Source organism: Mytilus galloprovincialis, chromosome 5 (assembly GCF_965363235.1).
Source record: "Mytilus galloprovincialis chromosome 5, xbMytGall1.hap1.1, whole genome shotgun sequence".
Classification (NCBI taxonomy): domain Eukaryota; kingdom Metazoa; phylum Mollusca; class Bivalvia; order Mytilida; family Mytilidae; genus Mytilus; species Mytilus galloprovincialis.
The window spans coordinates 50,779,009-50,788,164 of NC_134842.1; the positions used below are offsets into that span (position 1 = coordinate 50,779,009).

Here is a 9,156-nt window from a genome sequence, read left to right on the forward strand (position 1 = left end):
ATTCTTATTTATTGCTATGAAATTAGGGGCAAGGTAAAGTGTGAAACAAAACGGAACGAAAAAGCGTAATACGAAACGAAACGAAGTCACTTGTTTTCAGCAACACGAAACGAAATGAAACGAAATAGATCTTTATTATATAATGTTTACTTAAATTTCTGTCAAATGAATACAATACAATAGGTTAGTGTGTTGTGCGGTTTTATATGTCATTGTCTTAGTTGGAACACATTGAATGAAACCAGCAGAAGAGCGAACGTTATTTTTAGGCGGTCGCCACTACCGATGCTTACTGCCTAAGTGTTACGTTTTCACACGTCTTTTTGAATGATAAAAGTTATAACGGTAAAATATTATGAAAGAAATCTAAGTACGTCATTGTGTTATTGTTCTATGATAATTCTCGTATTATTCTTTAATTTTTGCTAATGTGCTGTGCGTACATGCATATGCCTTTCAATGCTTCGTTGATACATATGACATGGCTCTGTACTTATACAACCCGTCATTGTGTTATTGTAAAACATTTTATATTGTTGTCTTTCATTTCGGCAAATGTTCTGTAATTCATTTATTACCAGTTATGTTTATCAATTTCTTCAATACTTTATCTCAGAATCACAAATAAACTTGTTAATCAATATTGTTACCCAGGACATTGATATTATAATTGTAAGTTTACGACCTTACGAACTCTTCTTGAGCTCATCAAGTGTGTGTTGTCTTTATGATTGTGTTTGTGTTGTTTGAACAACACAAACACAATCACAAAGACAAGAAAGTAATATGACTTCATATTTGGAGAGAACAGACATACACTTGTTTTCCAATTCAATCAACTTTATATTGAATAAAATATTATCTTGAATTATTATTATAGTGTTAACGGTAAATCCCTTATATGTGAAAACATTCCGTCTTATATTTTTTAACTCAAGATTTTGTAAATTGGTAAAGCAATAGCCGTTGCCCTGCTATTCGTCAGATCGAAGTCAACTACGATTTGTTTTGTATGGGATTCTTCCAATAATACCCTTCAAAAGATGATTGCCACCAAAGTAAGTCTTCCAATAATCTGTTAATTTTATTTTAAAAGTATATGGTAAATATATAGAAAAAAATACCTTGCATTGTTTATAGACCATGTTGTGTTCTAGAGTTAGACACAATGTTCATGGGAAATCTTTGAAACAGGAATCGTAATCGATGAAAATGAATGTGTGATGTAGGTTTTTAAATTTTCGTAAATAACAGACGTGTTTCAAAGCATCTCGTATTAAAATTATTGAAAAAATCGCTAATCTCAGACATTGCGTCATCCGTGCATAATCAAATACAATGTTCGAAAGGAAGCATTCCATACATAATTTATATATTTAAGTTATTTTTGTGCTTTACAGTAGATATTTGCTTTTTAGAGTATTATTCTGATTCATCATGGCACTCTTTTTTGCATTTCTTCTACTTACAAACATAAATAAAGTATTTTGTACAAAATCGTCTGGGTATCAATCTCTCAGAGTGTCAACAAATTTGGCATTGCAATTTCAGGGGAAAATGTCTCTTAAATGAGAATCTCAGAACTTCAAATTGCATCTGGTTTCCTCGAATAGGAACAATTAAAAACAATTGTCATCAACCTTCCATAAAATGTTGATGTCAATTTTTAGGCATTTGTCTAGAGTGATACAATAAGCTGTTGGTCTCTAAGCATGGAATTCTACTTACCACCCATTGTCACATATACTGAAAAATGTCTTACCTTTAATTCAAGTATAACTAACTTTACATTAAAGGACATAATTATATTGATATGTTTTTATTAAAAAATATGCTCATCGCTAAAGTAAGCGTTTAGGTATAGACACAAATCAAAGTACCAAGTTTGCTGTTATCCTTCAATAGAAAAGAAAAAAGTTTAATATACAAAGAAAAAGATTTTTACCGACGTAAAATGGTACAACTGCTACGTGTATGCTAGAATTCATCAACACAAACTCACTAAACTAAACATATACATTTTACAACTTGGACTGAACACCTGTATCAAGTTAGGAATATGTTGTAATCAATTCCTTTGATGTGTTTGAGCTTTGATTACGGACCTTCCGTTTTGAATTTTCAACGATATACCACTACACTATTGGCGAAAATCCTTTTTCCAAGGTTAAAAAAAACACTTCCATAATTCACATTCAGGGATGTCACAGTGTCGGAGGAGGAAATAAGAACATATTCGTGACATAGAAATTACAAAAGGTTTACCGCAAAACGTTATCATAATAACTAATCCTTAGGCATATTTTAAATAAGTGAACAACAATATGCTAAATAACAAAAGACTTTGCCCTAATTAATCATACTTAAATGTTTCAATAAAACAAATCGGTGAAGATGGCAAATATATTGGTACTATAAAACATATAATAAAATTTACATATATTGTTTTGATGTATAAATATATCTTTTTTCAAGCGAAAGAGATACCCAATGAGATGCGTAGGGTTTGATAGCGATGTATTGCACATACATATAGGTCAGAATTGGCGTTCACCAGATCAACACAAAAAAAAATGTTATGTTGCCCTTTTTCATATTTACTGTTTTGTTGTCTATAATTAATCAAAGTGTTTTGTATGACAATAGCTTACCAAATATGTAAGTTGTGCAATTGCTAGTGATAAATTATTCCTTTTAAGCAGTCCATACCACAGCCAATTGAACAACACAGATATCCAAATTTACAACCAGTAGGTACACACGTATTACCACATTGGCTGTAAGAATTTGTCGTTACAACGGGAGGAGATGGACATCTAAGCCTATAGCCTGTAAAAGAAATGTATTTATCAGTTATATATTTAAGAACTTTGAATGATTCTGAATCGCTTTTGTATATGTGTAAGATCTGCCAGATAAATGATCAAAACATACTTAGATTTCTATACTGCTCAAAAGCTTTCGTGTATTATTACTATTTTAATACAAGGCGCTTTCTAAATTAAAACAATGAACACAATGATGAATGTTCAACATCTTTTTCTTGATTTGATGGAATTCAAAACATCATCACAGACCGTAGACCATGATGTATAACCCATGTTTAATGGTATTAAACAGTGTATTTATATGATAACTTCCTAATGGAAACTGCAATGTATAAACACAAAAATAATGTCTCTTAGAAGTTCAATCTGCATATTAACATGCAATGCACGACTTTAACATTTGTTATCTGTTATGGACACAAAATGTACCTGATGATGGTAGTTTTTTTCTTAAAGTAGAGATTAACATTAGTCAATGCAACCCAAGCTAAAAGGGGCGTCCATTAGGAATAAATTCACAGTTAGGTTAGGTTAGAACGTGGACGATTAATATGATACATCGAGTAGGGAGGCTGCAACAGTCTATGTAATCAAAGACAAATTTAAACAACTCTGCATGCCAGGGAGCAGTAGGTTGCTATTTTTATTTTTTTTTTTTTGCGTGGTGAAATATCTGTCGTTATCTAGCAAGCCTTCCATTTCCTGTGGAAAGCCATTTTCCAGTTCTTCATCCCGGTCGACAAATACTGATTAACCTATATCTGCATATGTTCGATCAATTTTTTTAAATTCATATATACAAAATAGGATTTTTTCTTATGCCCAACTTTTCAAAAAGTGGATGTATCGCATTTTAAGGGTTCCATTTGTTTAAAAAAAAAAAGGATTTTTCTTGCTAATTAGATAATTATACCCATAGAAAACAACCACAAATATAAAAAATAATTCCCCACACGTATAATTGCTAAAACAATAGAGAACTATAGTTCTGTAAGCAGTATACGTAGTTCATAAAAAACGACAATTAAGTTGTTCAACTTTACATGTATTTACAGGTAAAAAAACTTTAGGAATAAAGGATTTAGAATAATTATCGATGAATTGTTTTATACCTGCTCAAAACAAGAGAGAAGCACATAAACTACAGGGGAAAACAAAGGATCAACAGAAACACTGAAGTACAGCAGAAGCAAACGGAAACAAACATAGAAACGCACTATTTTTGATAACAACTGTCAGTTAATAGCATGTTGTTTACCTCGGAAACGCAAGTTTCTGTCGCGTTACATATATGCATTGCATATGCTGTCAACATGATGAGGTATCTGGTTTCCCTCCTATGTATGTGTATACAAAACTAAAGTTTTAATCGCTACATCCAGAATTTCAGTCATCTGATAATAAACGATCCATTGAACCGATTATATCGACACAATATTCGTTTATAGAGTTTCATGTGGTTGATTACCCACTTAAAATAAAGTAATGTGACCAGGATACTCCATTCACTTTACTTTATTCCACGAAAATAGGCAACTTTAGGATAATCAACAATATTAGACTCAAATTAAAAAGTTTAGAACCGAAAAAAAGACGTATACGTACCAACACCAGAAACTTCTGTGTTAAAAAGAAATATCATAAAAACACAGAGAAGAATCCTGCCAGTATTTATTAACATTCTGTTATCGTTTCACTATCAAAAATATCATAACTGTAATCTATTTAATTATGTACTAAATGTATTTCATATAAAACAAATTAATCATTTGAACATGAAACAAAACATATGTTTCCTAAGAATCTTAGTTTAGTAAACATTCCATTAATATAAGTTTTGATGACACTTTTCAAATTAACACTTTGACCTTTTTATGTCATTTGTATATAAGTATTATGTTCGTTCACCTGCAGTCTTGTTACCACATGATAACCAAATCATACAGATCTCTTACCTTTTTCGCAAATAAATTAATGTTACATTATATTTAGTTTACGACGCATGTTAGACATCAGGGTTTTCCCCTTACCTTAAACATTGTTTATATCAAAAACAAATACAATTCGTAGAAAAACCAAATCATTGTTATATTTTAGATCTCAAGGGCAGCAACATTTCCTTTTTTTTTTAATAATTGAGTTAACATTTGCCACTAAATAATCATAAGTAAATGAAGGAAACAGTAGTATACCGGTGTACCGCTGTTCGAAATTCATAAATCGATAGAGAAAAAAACAAATCCGGGTTACAAACTTAAACTGAGGGAAACACATCAAATATAAGAGAACTACGACACAATAGAAACACAACACACAAAAACTAACTATAATATAACAATGACCATTTTCCTCACTTGGTACAGGACACTTTAATAAAAAAAAAATAATAATAATGGTGGATTCATCCTGGTTTTGTGGCATGCCAAACTTCACGCTTTTATGGCAATGTTCACCTTTTTTTAAAATGCATGTAATACAACAGTGAGGTTTTCATGAGATATAAATTGTTTTAAGTATTTTGGAAAGTATTGATTTATCATACAAATTGTTAATCCAAAATACTTATTGAAAATAAGTTTATATTTTACTCTTAGTATTTCTACTAACGAATAAGTATCATTTTTCATTTCATATCGTTTATACATGTATTGAGCCATTGTATTCATAGACAATTAAGGGGGTTGAAATTGAACTGTTTTGATTGGTTACTTTTGATTGTCTTTTTCTTGTGTCCACGGGTAGAATAAGTCAGATTCAAATAATGTCCATTTATATGTCCGAAAATTCATGTAAGAACTAAATTTCTAAATATCAATTATATGGGCCTCTACGTTCTTTTGACAAGAAGCTCAGTCATATTTTGTTTCTTGATTATTGGGATAAATGCGTATGCCGTACATAATTTGGATATTTAACTATATACATATCATCTAAGGACGCCCCCGGGGGGATTTCTTGCTGCATTGAATACCTGTGGGTGACCTTCCGCTGTTGTCTGTTCTATGGTCGGGTTGTTGTCTCTTCGACACATTCCCCATTTCCATTCTCAATTTTATTACAGTTTCTTTTCGCAATAACTATGAAGATACATTGCGTCATTTTAGACCAATTAAGGGTAACTATACTATATAAAAACATAGTTCAGCAATATATATTTATAATACACTTTTTATGTTAATGAATTGTATACAATTCTGCTGTTTCAAAAAATTTGATTTTTGCTTGTCCGTTTTTATGATTGTGTTTCGGTTTTCAAGAATCGAACGTAGCTCACTTAGTTATTTATATTTGAGAAAAGTAGAAAAGTTCAATGCCAGCTTTGAACTCCATGAACAAGTGATGACAATGTTTTAATGTTGTATTGTTAGATATTATGAAAAATACAAAATATAAAAGTTAAAGATAATTTTCTAGGCCGATTACCGCACGTATTTGGCATACCGTTTTGGAATTTTGGTCCTCAGTGCTCGTCAACTTTGTACTTGTTTGACTTTATATATATATATATATATAAAAGATGTGGCATGATTGCCAATAAAACCACTCTCCACAAGAGACCAAAATGACACATACATTATAACTATTTTATCTGAGCGTCGCTGATAAGTCTTATGTAGTCAAAAACGCGCGTCTGGCGTATTAAATCATATGCCTGGTATCTAATAACTATTTAGAAAATTCGTTTGACATATGTTATGTGTCAATGTTATGAATAGTTGTCAACAGCTTTTTAAATGATGTGAGACAAAATTATATATCATTTTTAACATGTAGCAATATAAAAGAGAAATGTAATGTTAAAAAGGTAACTTTTTTTTTAAATTGAAAAAAGTTATTTTACAGATACAGCTAAAAATAAATTTTATGCTGCAACTAGTTGTGTTTTTTTTTTTCCTAAATATAGTAACAAAGCTATATTTTGTATAATGTCAATTTCATAGAACACTTTCTCCAAAATCAGGGGTCCATTAAGGGATGAAAATAAGTTTGACATTTGTGTTACGATTTAAAAAGCTATCAATTTATTAATTTAAGTTGCAGTATAAAAACAATATTAGGTCAATGTCAGGAAAAAAAAGAACCTCGCCCTTCCCTAGTTTCTCAGCTTCATACAAAAAAAATAACATTTTCCTGACATTGACCTACTATTGTATATGTAAACGCAATTGAGACCGATTATCGTTACATTTAATCTTTGTCACAGAGACTGTGTACATCTTATAATAACCTGGATTTCTAATATCGCGTACCGACGGATTTGGATATATTACACCCAGTGGCTGATCAGAGAGTATACAGTGCCATCGGATAACACAAACCTCTGTCTTTTCCAAAATCGAACTATGTTCTAATTGTCGTAGTAATGATGCTGTCCACCTTGTTCCGATGATTGATAACGTTCGATTGTCTGACATTTTATGGACTTTCCCTTTCAGAACTTATCTTTCAGTTTGGAATTTTTATAATATCTTAACACACGGATTATACTCACGAGTCTTACGGATAGAATAAATTTATGGATCTTACGATTTCGCCACTTTGTCGACTGATTATAGACTTGACACGAGTTACTTATTTGTATCTTGATGACAGTGTCAAAGGCTTCGAAAAATGACAATTGATAAGAATCTCTCTAGAAAAACAACTTTAACATATAATTTGTTTTCAAAGTATAATACTTTATTGAAATTAGATAATTTTTATGCAAATGATTATAAAAATGTATACCCAACTTCATATATTAATTCTAAATGGCATAATCGCACATTTATCCATGTCAACTGTAGAAATCTTCAAATATTCGTTGACATAAAATAAGATCCGACAATGTTTACAGTGCAATCCAAATAAAGACTAACCTTATGTAATTCCCCTTAGTCTGAACTTATCACAAAGTTTTAAAAGATTGGTGTTTAAAATTGTTTTGTCGAAGCAGTCGTCCCCTGAAGGAAAACAGCATCTGTAACTGTTTGTTTGACTTCGCTAGAGAAATATTTCAAAAAGGGAGAATAAAGTTTGCACATATTTATTGGAGAAAAAGTTAAGATACCGACGTGGAGACATACGAAATGTATGACTAGAGCGCTCCATGTTGTCTGTCTTTTCCTGTCCATTATTATCTAAAAATTAAAGATGTGAATATAAGTTACATGTATAAATACAACAAACATTGACAAATGATAATACTTTTGACTTTGAGGTTACATATAAATGGTTAATTCTGAAAGGAAGCTTATAGAAATCGAGGTTAAAGATAAATTTATGATAACATTTAAAAAACAAATCGTTAAATTAGTTTATTGAAGACATAATGATTGAGCCAGTTTGTTTTATTCCAATATCGTCAACACACTGATATTTAAATGTGTATCGGTTGCTCTGGCATATTGAGTATTAATCTCCTAGAGCTTGAATTTCAATTCCTACCAAAACGATATGAAAGCAAGATTCCTTTGTAAATTTCACGGGCGCAATCACAAGTTGGTCAACCGTTTATGGAATATCTGTTCCAATTGTCGTAAAAACGATGCTGTCGATGGTACAGGGCTCTTCACACAGAATCATGAGTTTAAATTGCATTCAATAAAGAAACAAGATACGCAATCGCAAATGTGCAGAACATTTTTTTTTTAAATACAAAATACAATGAAAAACTATATTTATCTTTTTAATTAACATTATTGTTGAGACACATTCAGAAATATTATTACTTATACAAACATTGAAAAATTTTCAGAGGTTATATATACTGAGCCAAAAACGTTTAGCAAAAAAAATATCAGATTTTATTTTATTACAAAATCATAACAACATTTAATTTAAATAATCACAAATTGGAATAATGACATGTCAAAAGTAACATGCATGTTTATCACCCATATTCACTAAGCATTTCTTTGTATGGATCGCAGTAGGGTCAAAATGCAAAAATGGGTATCAGGAGCCTGTAATTCAGTGGTTGTCGTTTGTTTATGTGTTACATATCTGTTTTTCGTTTATTTTTTTACATAAATAAGGCCGTTAGTTTTCTCGTTTGAATTGTTTTACATTGTCAGTTCGGGGCCTTTTATAGCTGACTATGCGGTATGGGCTTTGCTCATTGGTGAAGGCCGTACGGTGACCTATAGTTGTTAATGTCTGTGTCATTTTGGTCTTTTGTGGATAGTTGTCTCATTGGCAATCATACCACATCTTTTTTATATTGTGATATACAAAATCAATTCCTCGTCCATGTTCCACGTGCATTAATGAAGGATTGGCAAGCACCTCAACAGCTTTCATTACTCAATGCACTACTCATGTGGCCGGAATAAACTTGTCACTTGTT

General features: G+C 31.1%; 1 long non-coding RNA gene across 1 annotated transcript; it reads right to left on the bottom strand.

The window, feature by feature from the left end:
- Positions 1 to 1,803: 1,803 nt before the first annotated feature.
- LOC143074592 (uncharacterized) lies at positions 1,804 to 4,514 on the bottom strand. The gene is made up of 3 exons (XR_012977952.1): positions 4,434 to 4,514; positions 2,652 to 2,829; positions 1,804 to 1,896 (listed from the first exon to the last, which is right to left on the bottom strand). It is a non-coding gene; the product is annotated as an uncharacterized LOC143074592 (long non-coding RNA).
- Positions 4,515 to 9,156: the final 4,642 nt, after the last annotated feature.